At 33.5% G+C, this 19,821-nt stretch overlaps 1 protein-coding gene across 2 annotated transcripts in view; it reads right to left on the bottom strand.

The window, feature by feature from the left end:
- LOC145246707 (neuropeptide S receptor-like) overlaps window positions 1-19,821 on the bottom strand; it is a 481,356-nt gene that overhangs the window by 320,812 nt on the left and 140,723 nt on the right. Inside the window, exon 2 of one of the 2 annotated variants that reach the window (XM_080108438.1) lies at window positions 206-227. The exons of the other annotated variant lie outside the window; for it this stretch is intronic. The gene's annotated coding sequence lies outside the window, so the exon portion shown is untranslated. The remainder of the gene's footprint in view (window positions 1-205; window positions 228-19,821) is intronic. 2 annotated transcript variants of the gene reach the window in all.

The raw sequence follows: 19,821 nt of genomic DNA, 5'->3' as shown, positions 1-19,821 counted from the left end.
ATACCGTCTGTTTCCGATAGATTTGAGGTTGCCACATAAATTAAACATATACTAGCTCACGTAAATACATATTACCTGCGTTTAAATGAAGTATTGCGTTAGTCTCTAATTAATTAACTAAACTTATAAGAACAAACTAAATACTAAAACTGTGGAAAATTCATAAATGAAATAAATAACGATGTATAAAAACGGTAATATTTACCTGATAATACAGGATAAAATATCTGAAAACATAAAATAAATTAAATTATAATGCGCCCAAGGAAATCGTTAAAAATTCAAGCGCACAAAATGAGATTGCGATTTTTATATTCGGTATGTATTATTCATAATATCTACCAGACTGACAATCTCGATATGAAAATTTATTCCCGCGACTTTCAATCTTAAATTTGTCGAATGATATTATTAAAAATACTAAGCTTTAATAATAGATGAATACACATCTGAATATATATATTTCAATATCGATATGCACAAATAGCCAATCCTTCGAGTATAACACAAAGTAGGTTATTGGTTTCATATCTTTCTAAGCAGAGTAATTTATTTTCTGGAGTCTAAGGTGCTCTTATTTGTAGGGTAATGCAGGCGGAGCTAAAAAGAAAAATTATTCGTAATCAAAGTGACCCTTTTGGAAATCTTAATTTTTCCTAAGTTAAAACCCTAGCATTTTTTGTTACTAGGGAGATAACGCTTAATAAGGCACATAGGCCACTCGGGGAAAAGGGTTGCCGAGTGTCAAATAGGACAATAACGTGATAAGTGATGTTGGAAATTGTGTAGAAACTAACGATTTAAAAGGATGGCTCAGCAAGATTTTGATTACATTATCTCTGTGAGAGATAGGAAGTACGAAAGCGAAATAGTCCTCGTTTATTAGATTTCGAAGACAACTTTTTACCCTACCAAGGCAGGAATGTGTAGTCGTTGGAGTTTCTCTCCATGACAAGTTACGCAATGCGCATATCCACACTTACCAAACAAACGGTCCAGAGCAAGACAAAGTTTCCTTAAACTATAACTATCTCAAAGTATATTTCAAGAGACGGCCTTGTTATAAATATTTAGTAAGAGACACACCCTCCTCAGTTCAAATGCTTATATAATTTACAATGTCCAGCCTGATTGCTGCTCGAAGGTCATACGTGTAGCATAAGGACTCATATCGTTGTCACAAATTTTTAAATGAAATGACACAACGTACAGCATTATTAATGAGCTAATTGTCAGAATCTAACTGAATTTCAAGCGTCTCTGGAAGAGGAGCTGCTCTAAGTTCAGAAGTATTCTGGAGACCGTGGTGGAGGTTGTGGGCGAGGTTTCCGAGTGAGCTGCGCCAAAAAACATTCTATGAAAGACGCGCTTGAAATTTTGAGAACACATTATCCGGAATAACAAACGAGTCCGAATCATCCAAATAATAGAAATTAGAAATCATTATCTAAACAAATTCGAAGCATAGTGTCCAATCAATACGGACTCAAAATAACAGACAAATTTAGAACAACATCCAAGATGAGAATAATGCAAATAATACACAGCCATTATTGGAAAGATATGGATATTTTCTTTCCTTTCCAAAAAGTGTGAAATTTGTCTCGAATTTCTTGTACATACATATAATCAGCAACAGATAGATTGGTCCTCTACGACTTATTGTTGGCATATCTATGAACGAATATATTTTACCTAAACAAAATCAGATACGGCACATTAAGAAAGAAAATGGGCTTCTGCATGTTTTGCAAAACGTGTAAAATTAATGGATTACGAAAATCCGGAAGAAAATAATTTGAAAATAAAAATGTCTAAAAATACGATTGCGACGACAACAACATTTACTACTACTACTACTACTACTACTACTACTACTACTACTAATACTTTAGAGAAATCACTTTTTTTAGTTTGTGTTTATTATATCACCATAATAACAGACTGTAAAATTGTTACATAACGAGGGTCTGATTGTGTTTGAAATTGTTAGTAATAGCTTGAAGCAACATTTAACGTCGAACAGTTGTGATGTATAGAAACGACCGTGGACATCTGTGCTCATGAGCCACTCTGAAGACGAAGATTTATAAGAAGTTTCTAGATGTTCATTTTTGTAACAAAACCCCAACTGGTGAATACTGGGCGAATTTGTGCGCTACTATCAATCCGCAGGTAAAAGAGTTTAGCTATTCACTTGCGGACTGAAATAAAATTACAAGACATGCGCACTGTATGCTGATATGAAGCTAAAATTGCATATTTCTTCACTTGCTTTTTACTCTATCGTAAAAGCTAAAGGCCGACGTACAGGTAAACTTTTGACGGTTTATTATAGATGTGAAGGCCATCACATTCCAGAAAACAAAACAAGCAAATTGAGACGTGTATGGAAGCTTACGAAATGCCCAGGATGTTTTATATTAAACCTTACCCATCATACTACACGGCTAAAAGGGCCATATAAACGATTAACATTACATAATGAACACTGGCTCTACATACAAACATAAACAAATAAATTCATCAGAAAAGATAATAACTCTATCCATAACTTAAGATTCATGAAAATAACAACTATAAACTATTGGACGTTTAATATACAAAAACACAATATCGGTGAAACGCAATCTAATTTCTATAACATTGACACATATATTTCTTTACCTATTTTTGAGATGATGATTTTCACAAAGTTCTCATAATATAAATTCACAATACCTTTCTGTTGTTGAATAACATAACACGAAGACGCAGATACAAAAAGATGATGATATTCGTTTATTCCATTCCGACCGGTCAATGGCTTTGCATCAAGGAATTCACTCTCTACATGATTATTTCTTCTCCCCTTCGCTTCCAAGGTTCCATGTCAGCTCTGACACACTGACTTCTCTCTTCTCCCCTGACTAACCGTCTCACTTACCCTTTGTCAAGCACCAACTATATTGAAAACTCGTGACGTCATTGCATGACCAACACGTGCATATCAGACACGCGGCCTGACACGCCTCACGTTTCCACAAAGCCGACTCTCTAAACTAATTTTTGATTAACCCACTTTACAAACATTTTCCATTGTCCGTTTTTAAATTCCTTATTTTAATTTCATTTCTTTAACAGAAACAAATTTCATTATTACATTCCTTTTTCAATAAACAAATATCTAACTATTTTATATGAAATAAACAATGGTAATTCTACATTCCATTTTCAATAACATTCTGTATTATTCATTTTTACTTTTGATCGGAATTCTCAATTCCAAATCTAGCTTCGCAAGTTCGAATCCGCGGCTACCCTATCTCATATTTACTCACAAGAACAGGCGGCTGTTCTTGTAACAATAATAATTGATTAACAGAATATACAAGGATAAAACATTAATTACAAAAAAAAAAAAAAAAAAACGATGTCCAACATATTTTTTCTGACACATATACGATTTCAAACACATTTTAAAGTTTACTCAAACTTTACTAAAAAAATACACACACATCCGCCAACGCACAGAAACAGCTATCATTTTCTAAATAATACAAAATTTCGCTTGAATTATTATCCGAGAAAATAATGTAAAACATAATAATTAATAAAAAAAAAAGCAAAAAAAAGTTTATCACGACTATTTCATGCTAACATGTGAATTAACTTATTTAAATATAAGTACATTTTATTCGCGCTCCCATACATAACCAATTTTTGGTATAACTGATATTTTTTATTTGTTCTTATGACCATGGGTTTCAAGCGGATGGCATTTTGCACTTACTTTGGTTTTTATCTAAACATAGGTTTTTAACTTTCACCTCATTTCTTACACACACACACACACACACACACACACACACACACACACACACACACACACACATATATATATAATTTGGGGAGACAATTTTATATACTATGTAATTATTTGTGGTAACATTTCACATGTTTTTTAATATTGTGGGTAACTTTTTAAATATTATCTAATATTGTGGAGTAACTTTCTAATGCAGTTGTGATACGATCGTGGCCCATTGAGTTACTCACTGTTAGTTGCCCACATTGTGTTGAAAGACCAGTATATTCGTACAGTTTTATTATTGATATAGCTAATCAGGAACTTAACTAGGTGCCCACTTGGCATTTTCTTTCTGCTCTGGTCTGAGAAACTGTTATCTTAACCCAGGACCCTTTCCTACTATTATGTTGGTAACAAAATTAATGTCGGTTTTTGACGTTCAACTTTAAGTAAAAAAAATAACAAACATTTTTTTTTGCATCAACCTAATATTTCACCCCATTCAAGGCATATTGCAACTTGAAACGTAAATGAATACAATTTGGAATGGTGTTTAGCAACAAACTATGGAGAGTAGAGCAGCGAGAGATCTGTTCATATTACATTTTAACTCCTGCAGGTTTATAGAGTTAAGGTAGAAAGAAACACGGAGAATTCTAAATTCCAACAGTCTGAGAGAAATAAACTATAAGAATAAAAGGCTGTATGTCATCTAGTGACCTCAGCATTGAAGGGGTGTGATTTTGCTTTTTCCATTAAAGTACTTGTAAAACAGGCGCAGTGATTCAACATTGTGGTGATGGAACAGAGGTTGGAGCTTGGCTGATAGTGCGGGACCTATTAGAGTTGAGGTTCTTTCCTGGACCCTGTCCAAAAGTGAGGGACTAATAGCAGATGTACTAGTGAGGATGTGGTAGCAATGTTCTATGCATGAATGAATTGTGGCTTTTCAAATATATTGATGATCTGATGTATACAATTGTTTAGCACGGTAGATGAACTGACCCCTTTATTTACTGTGCTGTGTTTCATTGGCTGTGAGCCCGCGAGATAGAATAAATATTTGCATGCGATAACGACACAAATGCTTGTGTATCAAAAAATTATACTATGAGTTTATGCTTTAACCAAATGATAAGATTATATTGAGATACTGAAATTATTTAACATCCACTGTTGTGTCCCATCTCACTACTGATATTTCCTCCTCAGAAAAAACCATCGTGCCAAATATCACCCCCTACCTATAATAATTCATAATTTGATAAAAAAAAATAATTCTGATGTAATTCTATGATGCATTATTAATATGACGGTGAACACTGGAGAAGCATACTTCTTTCGTATTTTTTCAGGCAGTGTACACCAATCGCCGTGTAGTTCTTAGTAGAAAATAGTCTTTACCATACAATGATCAGAATTATTTACTTATCAATGTAAACTCTGTATTAATATATGCATTCATAAAGATTATGTACCAGTACGAGTCCATTTAATGAGATACAGTTCCCAAATGTGGAGAGTAGAATTAAATAACGAACACGTGGAGGTGCTAATTAGGATAAAAAAAAACAAAGTGTTTGATTTCGCGCGCTTATTTGGCACTACGTTATAACACCAATATTAAAACTTAAATTAGTGTGCGTCATGTTGATTCCAAACTGGAAAAGATATGGACCGGAAGTTTACTACAGTAACAAAAAGCAACTACTATTCAAGTAACCGTCGACAATGTATTGTTAGGCATACATTGTATTTCGACATGAGCTTAGCTGAAAGCATTGATATGCTGTAAATCAAATCTAGTGGAGGATGAGATGTTCAATTTCTTAGATTCACAGTACTTAATTGTTTTTATGAAAAATGCTTGACTAAGCTTCAATATTTGGCGCCTCTTTTGCAAAAGTATCTCGTAAGAACTCATCTCTCTAACATCAAAAAGACATTTATTTTTATTTTTTATGTTTGTCTAAAATCAAATGGAATACTAACGAATTTATTGCTATGGGCATCTCATTTATTAAACATATTGCTAGAATATTGCTTCTCCTAGTTCTTCTGTGTGTCCGTTTTCACGTGCAATGCACATAAACAGTTGTAATACACGCTTCTCATAAGTCATAAAAGTTTATTAATTCTATTCATTATTTTTTAGTTCTCTTATAATATTAACAAAATTCAAAAGCAAAATCTATCCCTTCCAATAACCCATCTTTCTCCATTAGCTTTTTAGCCTTGACATCAGGCGACTCATTAATAGATGAGAATGAGTTCGTCGTTTGTATTTCTGCTTTCGTAAAAATCGATTGTGCTTCGGAATTATTTCTTCTGTAACTAATTCTGCTGAGATACGTGCTAATTCCGAAGAAGCGATAGTCTGCAAAGTTTAGAATCTATTTCTTCCCCTCTCAGATGTAACTCAAGTGTTTCCCCATCCGTAATTCGATTTTAGATTTACTTTAGAACGATTCTAAAAACATCTATTTATAGAATATCATAGGCTTTTATAGTTATGGATGGGGCAAGTAACCCAGATATTTATGCCATCTTCCTTGAACACGACCACTATCTAATAATACTGATTAGGATATAAGTGTAAGACATAATGAAAAAAGTTCAAACCATAAACAAATTGGAATAAAATAGAAAAAAACAGAAGACGGAATGATGAGAGAAAAAGAGCGGAAAAGACTAGGATTATTAGTGAGAGTATACGTATACGAAATTTTCATTGCTGGTATATTTTTTTATTTGATTGAGCTAGTGTTCAAGAGAGTGCTATACCACACAACTTTATAGAATACAAGAAAAATGTGACCTGTTGGGTCAGTTATTTACTTGAGATTACATTATCTGAATTAATAAAAGGTATAAGTACATGGGCAGTATCACTAGTAAGATACTCTGGGCCGTTTATAGTGTGGACAAAAGAAGAACTGAGACAGCTCGACTAGAAGACCAGGAAACTCATGACCATGCATAATGCACTACACCCCAAGGGCGATATTGACAGACTACGTGAAAACCATAAACAAATTGGAATAAAATAGAAAAAAAACAGAAGACGGAATGATGAGAGAAAAAACAGTTTGAGCGGAAAAGACTAGGATTATTAGTGAGAGTATACGTATACGAAATTTTCATTGCTGGTATATTTTTTTTATTTTATTGAGCACACAACTTTATAGAATACAAGAAAAATGTGACCTTTTGGGTCAGTTATTTACTTGAGATTACATTATCTGAATTAAGAAAATGAGTTTGCAAAGCCAGTTAAATATAAAAATGGTCCTGGATATGACCTTAAACTATATCCGATGGTGAGGGCCCCGGATTGCAGGCCTTAGGGAGTGTGGAGCTACCCTTTAATTGCCATTGCTCCCAGATCCACTCTGACCCGGAGTGGTAGCACCTGTTAGGGTCCCAACTATGGGTTAAATAGAATATGACTTAAAAAACAAATATACTATATTAAAAAAAATCGTTCTTCAAAATCATCAGATTCGGCATTAAATAACATGAAAAGGGTTGATATGCCGTAAAACAAAACAACCAACCAACCATAAATATAAAAATAGAGTAAGTGTAATTGTGTGATGGTGATCTACCTTATTGTAAGAATAGATCGACTCTTCAAGAAATTATAACTAAAGTTACGAGGAAGTTTCGAAGCAAATATGGAGGCTGCATACATACATTAGCAAACGCAGATGTTTTTTGTAACATACTATTCTATACTTCTGTAAATACACTCTTATAAATACACAACAGTGTTTTCTTAATTATTTGCTTTCCAACTATTATTTATATAGTAATATCAGCTATGATGTTATTCCTTTCTACTTATAATTGGTTCTCTCATTCTGTTTTTTATTATTATTTTCCTGTTGTATTATGTTTTTCTATTAATAAACAGAAAGAGAGATAAGGAGAAAGAGAGAAGGAGAGAATAGAGGGAGAGTCAAATAAGTATCAGACATTGTATGGAATGAAAGCTGGGGGAGAGGAGTCATTTTGATGAGATATTTGCAAACGACAGCGAATTATAACAATAAAAATATAAAGGTTTTAATCCATCCCTGGACAAAAGTAATCCAAAAAGTAAGGTACCTGTCTTTAAATATATAGAAAAATGCCTGCGTGAAACAAACGTTAATTATCACAACTTAGAAACCAAAATTAACAGGAAGAAAGCAACGTGGAGAAAGAATATTAGAAATGTGGCTGGCAGGCAGAGGCTAAACAAGAAACATGAAGAACTAGACCAAAAAATAAAAGCAAAAGAAGCGAGATTGAGACGATATAGATATAAATCTGAACAATGCAAACAAAACAGGGCATTTGAAACTAATGACAGCCAATTCTACCAAAATGTGAACGAGGGAAAAACAAAAACAGAACGACCAAATCCGACAGAAACAAAACTCTACTGGAGTAACATAGAGGAAGAGCGACGAGATCACCATAGAAATGCCGAATGGCTTAATAACATGAAAGAAGAGTTACAACAAATAAAAGAAGGAACAGTGAATGAAATCGGCAGGAAACCCCTAAAGAAAACCATAGGAAAAATGGCAAACTGGAGAACACCAGGGCACGATTGGATACAATAATACTGATTTAAAAAATTCACAACCTTACACGAAAGTTAGCCCCAAACCTGATAAGATTTATACAGGAAGCAAGCGTGCCAGAATGGATGACAAAATGTAGAACCACACTGCTACAGAAAGACACAGAGAAAGGAACCGTCCCCAGCAACTATAGGCCGATCACGTGCTTACCCACTATGTGGAAGATACTGACAGCACAAATGAGGGCACAAATCTACCACTCCCTGAATAAACGTGGACTAATCTCTAAGAAACAGAAAAGATGCCAAAAAAGGAAAAGAGGAACACATGATCTGCTATGTATAGATCAAAAGATCCTAAAGGAGGTAAAAAAGGAGAAAGAATTTAGCCATGGCATGCATCGACTACAAAAAAGCGTACGACAGGATCCCCCAAGCATGGACAATAGAATCCTTAAAAATGTATAAAATACCAAGCGGGATCATCAACATAATAGAAAATGCAATGAAAACATGGAGACTTGAATTGACAGCTGATGGACAAGGCATAACAGAAATTAACATACACAGAGGCATATTCCAAGTAAACTCACTATCAACATTACTTTTCATCATAGCCATGATGCCCCTGAATCGTATTCTGAGAAAGTGCCAAGCCGGATACAAGTTCTCCAATACATAGGAAAAAATGAACCACCTGATGTACATAGACAATTTGAAACTTTTTGCAAGGATCAAACAGGAGCTAGAAACGCTAATTAACACTACCAGTCTCTTCAACCAAAATATCCAAATGGAATTTGGAATGTAAAAGTGGGCACTACTAATTATAAGATAGGGAAAACCGGAAACGAAAGAAGGCATAGAACTAACCAACCAAACACTAGGGGAAGAAGACGACTATAAATATTTGGGAATTCTGGAAGCGGGCACAATCAAAGCAACAGAAATGAAAGAGGGAATTGGGAAGGAATGCCTCAGGAGAACAAGAAAACGCCTGGAAACGAAATTAGACAGCAGAAAACTAATAAAACGTATACGTATATGGGCAGTATCACTAGTAAGATACCCTGGGCCGTTTATAGTGTGGATAAAAGAACTGAGACAGCTCGACTAGAAGACCAGGAAACTCATGACCATGCATAATGCACTACACCCAAAGGACGATATTGATAGACTACGTGAAAAGGAAAGACGGTGGGAGGACTGGTCTGCATAGAAGACTATGTAAATGACACAAAAAAGAACTAGAAAAATACATAATGCAAAATACGGAAAGGATAGTTCTAATATGGCAGCGAGAGACACTGAAAAAATAACAAAACAGAAAACAGAGAGACAAATGACAAAACGAGAAAAGAAAAATGGTACAAGCATGCAAGCAAATGGTACAAGCATAAACCCGCAACAGCACTCGAAAACGAGAACCACAAAATCATATGGGACATGGACATCCAGACAGACAAACCCATCCAAGCAAGATGTTGTAATAATTAACAAGAAAGAAAAATTCTGTCAAATCGTAGATTTGCTGTCCCAGCTGACCACAGGGTGAATATGAAAAAAAGAGAAACGGAGCAAATACACAGAGCTAGCCAGCGAGTTCAAAGAAATTTGGATGATGAAGAAAATCAAAATAATACCGATAATAGTAGGAGCACTAGGAACAATTCCGAAAAACTTTGAAAAAAGAATGTCAAAAATTGGAATCGGAAGAATGGCTGCAAAGATACAACGACTAACGATAATGAAAACTGTTGAAACATTAAGGAACACCTTTGAATGTGGAGACTAATACACGTGAACCACAAGAGCAGACCAAACTGCTGCAGAGACAAAACATGAAGCGATACATGGAACCAGAAACATTGAAGCTTCATACCTATAAGTTTTCTAACCACAGCTTCATACAACATTTCCACATCACTACACCCCCCCAAAAAAAAAGAGTGAGACCGATTAGCCAAGTAGAGTCAAGGAGGAAGGAAAGACCGAGGAGTGAGCACTGACCAGACCTTCGCTGTATAAGTGCGAAGAGAACTGGTTTTTTTGAGAGGCTTATTGTCGCTCAAATTCCAGTGAAGTCCAATGGCCGCTGCCAACTAGAAATCAATGGCAAGCAGTTGTTGTTATCAAAAGAGGTGGAAAGTACTGGAAATCTGGGGAGACTTGTTAACAACCAGCTTCCGGGGAACACCACAGGCTATTTTAGATGAGATCTTTGATGACCTGTGTGAAAGCTTCTTGTGAGCCGATAATAATAACCTACAAAACGTATGTGCAAATTTACATCGGATTTTGTGCCAGAAATTTGGAATCCAAGTGAGGTACAAATGGTTCTACTATCGCTCAGAAGCGGTAGTGGAAAATGAGGAAGTTAAGGTTTTCTGGGATTTCATGGTTCACTGAGACCGAGAGATAACTCATAGGTAATAAAATATTGTAGTAGTGAATAAAAAAAACAACACAAAAAAAATAACAATGAATGCCAAATTATTGATGTGACTTGGTCAAGCCACAACAACTTAGCAGACAAGAAGAATGACAAACTACGGAACTCTCGGAAACTGAGTGTGAAGATTACTAGGTTGTGGAACAAAAAAAAAAAACTTCCATTATCACAGGTGCACTTGGCTCAATTCAAGATGATCTTGAGAAATAATTAATCCCTTTTAGAATTAAGTAAACGTCACCGTACTCTAGAAGTCTGTTCTGCTTGTCATAGCAAACATCTAATTGACCATTTTACTATGCTCAGTAGCTTTGGGGTAAAACCCCCAAAATATTAAACATCACAGCACTGTGATGTTAACGAAAATAACAGCAGCATCAATAATAATAATAATAAGAAGAACAACAACAACAACAACGACGATGATAATAATAATAACAACAATAATAATGATGATAATAATGATAATAATAGCAACAATTATAATGATAATAACAATAATAATGATAATGATTATAATAACAATAATAATAATAATTATGATAATAATAATAAAAATAAAAATAATAATAATGATAATAATAATAACAATAATAATAATGATAATAATAAGAATAACAATAATAATAATAACAAAAATAATAATAATGATAATAACAACAATAATGATGATAATAACAACAACAATAATAATAACAACAATAACAACAACAATAATAACAACAATAATAATAGTAATAATAATAGTAATAATAACAATAATAATAATAATAACAACAACAACAATAATAATAATAATGATAATAATATAAGGATAGGATGTGGCATCACAAAATGTGTTATTCTTGTGATAAAAAGATGCAAGCTTTTCCACTTAGATGGCTTTGAACTTCCAACAACCATCTGATAAAGAATGCGTGATAAAGATGGCGTGAGATACTACAAATATTTGGAGACACTGGATATTGATAAGGTTAATAACGTGGACAATAAAACAGCACCAGGTAATTACCGAGTACAACAAAAGATTAAGAGTTATTCTTAAATTGCACCTCAACATTCCGAATAAAATATATACCAAAGGTTGCAAGTCCAAGATAAACAAATTCCTGATGAACCGCCCCCTTAAGACACTTTATCAGATCTCCATTACTAGCGATTTCTACGATATTGCCCCATTGATTACTGTACACGCAATAGCCCTTATCCACGTGTGGCCTCCGGGCCTTGATAAGTGGTGACTTCCTTGTAAAAAAAAAAACTTCCATATCAGAGCAGTAACTTTTATTTCATATATAGCTGGCATACTTTACTAATGTAAATGAATTACAATGTTTGATTTTCAAGCCACGTCAACTGCTTACAATTTATGTATTTTTGCGAAGAAAAGAGATGTAAATCGATTGTATCTTTCTAGAAAAGAAAGTGGTCGAGGTTTACTCCATTCATTTTGAAGATGTAATAAATATGGAGGAAGGGCGTCTAACTAAATATATTTCTGAGAAAAATGAAACTCTTCTTCATGAAAGGAAAAGGGAGAAGATACTAAGACATTGTGTGAAAAAGAGTCAGAGATCGCGAGGGAGAGAGAGAGGGAGGAAAATTATTTGGAAAGAAACTACACAATGTATTCTTTAAGATACTAAATTTAAAGATGGCAGCTGGATCTGGTTAGTCAGGGTATCATAAAATATCTACGGCGAGTACTTTAATAGCAGCCCAGAAACAAACCACTCGCACAAGGTCCATCAAATGCTACATCGACAAAATTGCAGAATCACCGATGTGCAGATTGTATAATAAAAGAGAATAAATATTAACCCTATTAGAATGCCCTACACTAACTCAACATCAATACAAAAAATAGAGACACGACAAAGAATATATGCAAACTCTGTGAATTAGATCATAATGAGAAGTGGTGTAATCATAACCAGAAGTAGTACAGGAAAACGACAATGTCAAACTTCGTCGGGGACATGTGCATAGAAACTGATAAGGTCCTTGAACATTCTAAACCTTACATAATTTTTCTAAACAACAATAAGATAACTTGCTCAATCGTTGACATAACCCGCCGTTTCGATACCAAAGTGTATGAGAAAGAACGTGAACAGAATAAATACCAAGAAGTCAAAGTAATTCTTATTGTAATTGGGACGCTTTTCACCATAACGAAAAGGCACCATAAATGGCTTAATCAGACGACAGAATTTCTTTTCCAATTTTGCAAAAGGCTCATCTGTTAGGCAAGACGTAAGTGTTCAGGTACAGCTTAAATGTCTAGAATCAAAGCACTGGCCCGGATCTTCTCTGAAAAAAAATCTAAATAAAGCATTTCAAATTTGGGAATACTACTACTACGATGATGATGATGATGATGATGATGATGATGATGATGATAATAATAATAATAATCATCATCGAACGGCAATGGCAAAAGCAGTTAAAACTCTCGTTAAAAACCCCGAGTGGCGCAATCAACCTACATGAACTATGAACATAAACCAGACACAAGGAAACCGCTAACACGCAAACAAAACACACAAGCAAACAAAAAACTGCTCGCAGGAAATGAAACTACAAAAAATATATACATAAAACAATAAATAATAAAATAAAATAAATGAATTAATAAATAAAGTAATTAAAATAAAAATAAAATAAAATGAATATATATAAAAAAAAACAACAAAAAACATCAGTCTTGTCTGGTACTACAAAAATAGCTATGAAATATCAAGGACTATGGAAAGACCAAGAGCAGAGAGCACTAATGAAAACATACACTTAAAGAATACAAAGAGAACTGGGACCTTGATGGGTAGTCCTATTGCGACCTAAATCCCAGTGAAGACCAATGATACTGCCATGGAGAAATCAATAACAACCGGCTGTTGCGATAACGCAAAGTCATTTGCAAAGCTTATCGGAAGATGTGGAGCATATTAGAAATCTAAGTATACTTGTTATCACACAGACTCCCGAGAACACCACAAGTTATTAGCAGTGAGTAATCTCTGATGACGACCTGTAAGAATATTCCAAGGTAGTACTTGATAAAAAGATGATGACCTTTCATAAGTAATGATTTGGATTGAGGAATTCCTTTTAGTTTAATAATACAAAAGTTTGTTTCAGTTATAATTTCGATCAAACTTTAATTTTTTTTTATTGCGACACGAACATTTTCGATCACTTTATAGCTGCATTGGATTTATATATCATCTTTTTTTATATTGATTCTTAGCTTTTATAATTATTGATTAGTTGGCATTAGGAAAGATCAACCTTTAATTTATTTGATGCAAAAATGAACTATAGCGTATTTCATAGCAATTTGAAATTAAATATAGAATTAATTTCAAATGCAAAATTATGCTTAGAGATGTATTATCCCAATTTGTCTACGCGTTTCATATATTGAAAGACGTTAAAATAAAATACAAACTGCAAATCAGAGCGATACACCATAATGTGGCCCGGATAAATAGAAACACCAAGTCCCAAAATAAAGTATGCTTTCTTAAAATTCCGATTGTCCATGGAAGAAAAATAACCCTGACACAGAGAAACAGATCATCAGTAGCATCCATCGGAATCTTATACGGCAATACAGATACGGGTTTAGTGCAACAGGGATCCGTGATTTAGTGGGGGATGCCCTTTTCTCTTCCCTGCAACCTCTCTCCCACAGAAGAGATGTTGCGAGCCTGTCTTTGTTTTATCGTTATTTCCATGGCAGGTGCTTGTCTGAGCTCCAATCCCTTGTCCACCTCGCCAATCTTTCATGAGAAACACCCGTCTGGCTAAAGCTACTGTCAATAATTTTCCCCACTCTTTATCTGTGCCTAAATTGAAACGTAGATTCCATGAGCAAAGCTTCTTTCTAAGAACTGCACGCCAGTGAAACTCTCTGCCGCTTGCCTGTTTCCCACCTGACTACAACTTGGACGTCTTCAAGTCCAACATAAACAAACTCTTTACAAACCGCCCCTTAAGTAAGACACTCTATCAAACCCCCCAATACTAATGATTACTACAATACTATCTCCTTGATTACTGTACACGCTATAACCCTTATCCCTAAGTGGCCTTCGGGCCTTGATAAGTGGTGACCCCCCCATGTAAAAAAGGCTTCTTAACAACAACCATGTTCATTATGGTAAAAATGGAATCCTGATGGGAAATATAGGAGAGGAGTATGAACTCATCTCTTAGATTTTATGATTCTCAGGTACACTGATTTGGAATGGTATTACCTGTTAAGTTTCCCATCATTGGGTTAAATATAATTTGTCGATTACCGTAGCGAGGCAGTTACCTTATGCGAGTTGAACTGGTTTCATTCCCAATCGCACGCATATCCTAGCCAGGAGCAACAACTACGTTAGGTGTTTGTAGTTCTTGTGAGAAGGTGTAGACGTTCTCCTACATACAGCGCCTTGTAATCCCACATAGTGATCTATGTAGTACTGAACAAGGTCAATGTTGTCTAACTTCAATGATCTATCGACAACCGGTGTGTCAACGTGATTATACTATATAGAATGTATTAATTATGGACTATTGTTTACAAAATTTACGCCTATAAAGCACAACAGGTGCGAATGTGTATAGAACTACGTAGATTTACAGCATAAATATTTGAGAATATTAAGAACTTTGAGCATAAAAAATTTTTTTGCAAGCACGCATAGATTCCGCATTAAAACAACTCGTTTAAGGTTGATATGGCGTAAAAGAAAACATCGAATACTTCTGCTGGTATTATTCGTACAAAAAAAAAAATCAACATACAAGATCTAATAATGTTTGAGTTCGACAAGATCGATTTCAATGACCCCGACGGTATCACTTCGATTAATCACACACCAAATTTTGCTTTTAAATGCTGGGGTTTATTTTGTTTCGTTCCCAATGATAAAATAGATTAAAATTATGAGTTTTATTCCTATTTTCGTTATTATGACCATCTTGGAAAATTTCACGAAAACAAGTTGAGATGTAGACAAGCGATAAGTATAAAATCAATATATATATATATATATATATATATATATATATATATGTATGTGTGTGTGTGTGTGTGTGTCATGTATCACACACACACACATTTACACACACACACACACACACACTACACTTACATATTTATTATTAAAATAATCATATATATCTATATATATAGATATTATTATTACTAAAATAATCCTAATATATATATAACGAAAATAGGAATAAAAATCATAATTTTAATATATATATATATATATATATATATATATATATATATATATATATATATATATATATATATGTGTGTGTGTGTGTAAGGAGGTTGAGGTGTGATGGTTGAGAAATAAAAAATATCTTTTTAAAAAATTACATTTTTATTAAACTGATGAGAAGGAAATAAATTGATCTGAAAAGGTGTCAATTCAATGGATTATATCAGCTCAGAAAAAAAAGCATTCAAAGATTTAGCGAATAAATATTAAGACTTTAAATCTTGTTTGTATGGTCATTTTGGTGTATCTGCAACCGAATCTAAGTCATATCAAATCTTTAAGATTATAAATGATTGTCTCATTTTGATATGATAGATGTTGAACATATCCGCTCAGACATCACACTACTGCCGACCGAAAAATGGCATCCAATGTAAACAAATACTTGTAAAAAACAACAAACAAAAAAAACCCACACACACACAACAAAAAACGTTCCGATAATCATTGAAATTTTTAAAATTCCGTTCGTAATTGTCAATCGTCTCATAATATTTTTAATCATTCAACTGATAATCCATTTATTTTATTAACTTTTATCGTAGAATGTCTTCAAACTTGATGCATAATTAAAGTAAATTATTCACACAAGCAGTTAAAATTTTTGCGTATTTTAATTCTATTAGTTTATTCACTAGAAAACATAATAAAATAAACAACCTTATTTAACGAAAACACGACATATAAATGAAAGTTATAAGAATTCCTATGTATGGAACACATTACGACATAACGCCTTTTCTGCAAACTACAGCATGGCATCTGATATCAACAATCATTTGTCAAAAACAACCGCAATATATTATCAGATTTTCTTTGTTTCCTTCACCATTTCCGACCCTCTACCAATATTCTTCATTTTTAATCTTTCTACCTGAGTGGCTTTTGGTCTTGATAAATTCTGGTTCTCTAGTATCTATCACTACAATTATATAAATGCACCGTTGTCTGTGCGTGTATGCATGAGTTCGTACCTAAAAGACTCCGAAACGGCTGAACAGATTTTCTTTAAAATTTATAGAACTTTAGTGTATAAGACTGGGAGTGAGCTTAGTTAAGTTTTGTCTTAGAATACCACCGATAATTACCGATAATCGAAACCGTTATTTTAATATGTCTATCATCGGAAAAACCATTTTTTCCATATCGTCGCTTAGCAACAATGATCGAAGAACGGACTGTGAAAATTCTACTGTTGGTAAGTAAATAGCATTTCTTTTTTGCATGACATAGTCTGTAGGTTCAAACTCTGCACTTAAATTTCTTAATTTTTGTCTCATTAACTGCAAAAAAGTTACGATTATTTTAGCAATGCAAAAGTAAATTATTTTTCTGTTTTTGGACGTCCATTGGACAAGCAACCGATCCTGAAGAATGCGTAACACAGTCTACTCACATATTTAGTGAAAATGGAATTTAGAGGTTTCTCATATGTCGGTTTAACAAAGCGTAGGCCCCAACAACCAAGCACAAGTAATATACCCGGCAACATAAGATAAGGAATTTTCCGACACATTTTTGACTAATTGTACAACGACAGCCACATAAATTCTTACAATGAATAGATAGTTGATGTTGATCCTGTGGCTTCTTTCGCATACGGTTCAAGAAATTATGGCCCGCAAAACCTCGCCAAAGTAGTTGGTTTTGAGCTGAAAGAATAGTCGTTAAAGGGACAAATCAGAGAAATTGGATTGTTGCTGGCTCGTTGCACCCACTCTGAGGGGACTACGTTTATCAATAAAGTGTCAATATTACCGAAATTTACTAAAATAATTTTAGGATTACAAAAAAAAAAAAAAAAAAAAGAAAAAAAAGAAAGAAAGAAAATATTCGAATTACCAATGATACAGATCAAAATAAACATAAAAAAAGCGCACCAAAGCAACTTCTGTGCAAGGCCGGTGATACTGCTAGTATAATATATATATATATATATATATATATATATATATATATATATATATATATATATATATATATATACACAAATACGTCGGTATCTACACATATACATATCTTGTGTACTTAGGCGGCGCGTTTTCATTAAGACATTGTTAGACAGCACGGAGTGTTTCTGCTTAATCGTCTATTTTTGTAATTTCTCCATTTGTCATATGGCCGTCCTATCTCGACAAATAATTCTTTTTTCTGATCTTCTAGATATCTTTTACATTTGCGGAGCGGTCTTTAATTTCTACAGACATGTTATATAAAATGGCGCCCCAAAGTTGTTGTTCGGCTATATTTTTCTCAAGCGCTTTCTATGTGTGCATCCGATTATCATCAGGAGCGATTGTTGTTGTTTTCTTTTCCTTTCAGACTAAGCATTTATATACTTTTTTAAATTGGCTATTAAGGTGGGTACAGGAGGGTTAGGAGCGAAGTGTTTTCTTTATGTTTTTAATATGCAATTTCTTGCACGTATGAGTGCTATAAAATGTATTTAACCTTTTTCATATATAGAAAGATATACGGGATCTTATTCTTGTATAATTTTTGTTTTATTTTATTATTAAATATTACTTAATTTATTATTTATCTGGCTATTTTTTAAAGTTTTAACTTATTTTTAAACGTTTTTACCCGGATATTTACTTCATCTGTTAACTTTATATATATATATATATATATATATATATATATATATATATATATATATATATATATATATATATATAGATAGATAGATAGATAGATAGATAGACAGACATTGTTGTAATTTCAATTTCTCCATTTTTCGTATGGTCGTTCTAATATGTCGAGATATTAGGACAATCATATGACAAATAGAGAAATTACAAGAATGCCTGTCTAAATGAAAGCATTCCGTCTAAGTACACATAAATAGATAGATAGATAGATTGATAGATAGATGGATAGACATTGTTGAATATTTATGTAATTTCTCTATTTTTCGTATGGTCGTTCTAATATGTCGAGATAGTAAGATGACCGTATGAAAAATTAAGACATAAAACTACCTAAAATTTGCAATAAAAAGGACACTCTTAACATAATAGAAGTAGCATTAACTAATGTTTTTGAGTGAAGAAACAAAGGCAGATAAAGAAAGATAAAGAAACAAAGAGGATAAATTCATTGATTAAAGAAACTGGCTGTTGTTTAAAACTTTTAGAAAACGTTTCTCTTTATTTTTCTCTTAGCCTGCACGTCTAGACTGTTAGTCCTTAGAGTAAACTACTGATAACGGTCGAAATAATAACATACGCTGACATCTAAGACGAAGAATGCTTAGTATAATCACTTTGGGACGATCGGTGTTTGATAATTGAACGAGGATAGGAAACACTTTACGCAATTTAATTCAATTTATTGTCACTCTTGACTCCTATTAATAATTCATAAAGCTCTATCTGTCAGTTTGTCTGTCCATGTCCGCTGGTATATCTAAGATATTCTGATGTTTAGGCCTAAACCGTTTGGGTGTTTTAAGGTCGTTTCTAGCAAGAGGTTAAGCTATATATCATCTATTTTTCTTATCTCTGTTCATTTTTTCTACACGTGATTTAAGTCTAACTTGACTTTTAGAAGGTCTAGGCGTAATCGTGAACCGTTTGGTCACAATCACTACTAAGACTCTTAACTTCTATATCATCGTTAATACTTTTTTCTCATGTCTAACCCTTACAAAGCATATCGCAACTTGGACGCATGTCTTGGAAAGATTAACAAGATATTTGTTTATGTTACA

The sequence above is a fragment of the Euprymna scolopes genome, chromosome 24 (assembly GCF_053919585.1).
Source record: "Euprymna scolopes isolate OS-2025 chromosome 24, ASM5391958v1, whole genome shotgun sequence".
Taxonomy (NCBI): domain Eukaryota; kingdom Metazoa; phylum Mollusca; class Cephalopoda; order Sepiida; family Sepiolidae; genus Euprymna; species Euprymna scolopes.
Note: the sequence above shows the minus strand (reverse complement) of the source record. Positions and strands in the feature narration are given on the sequence as shown.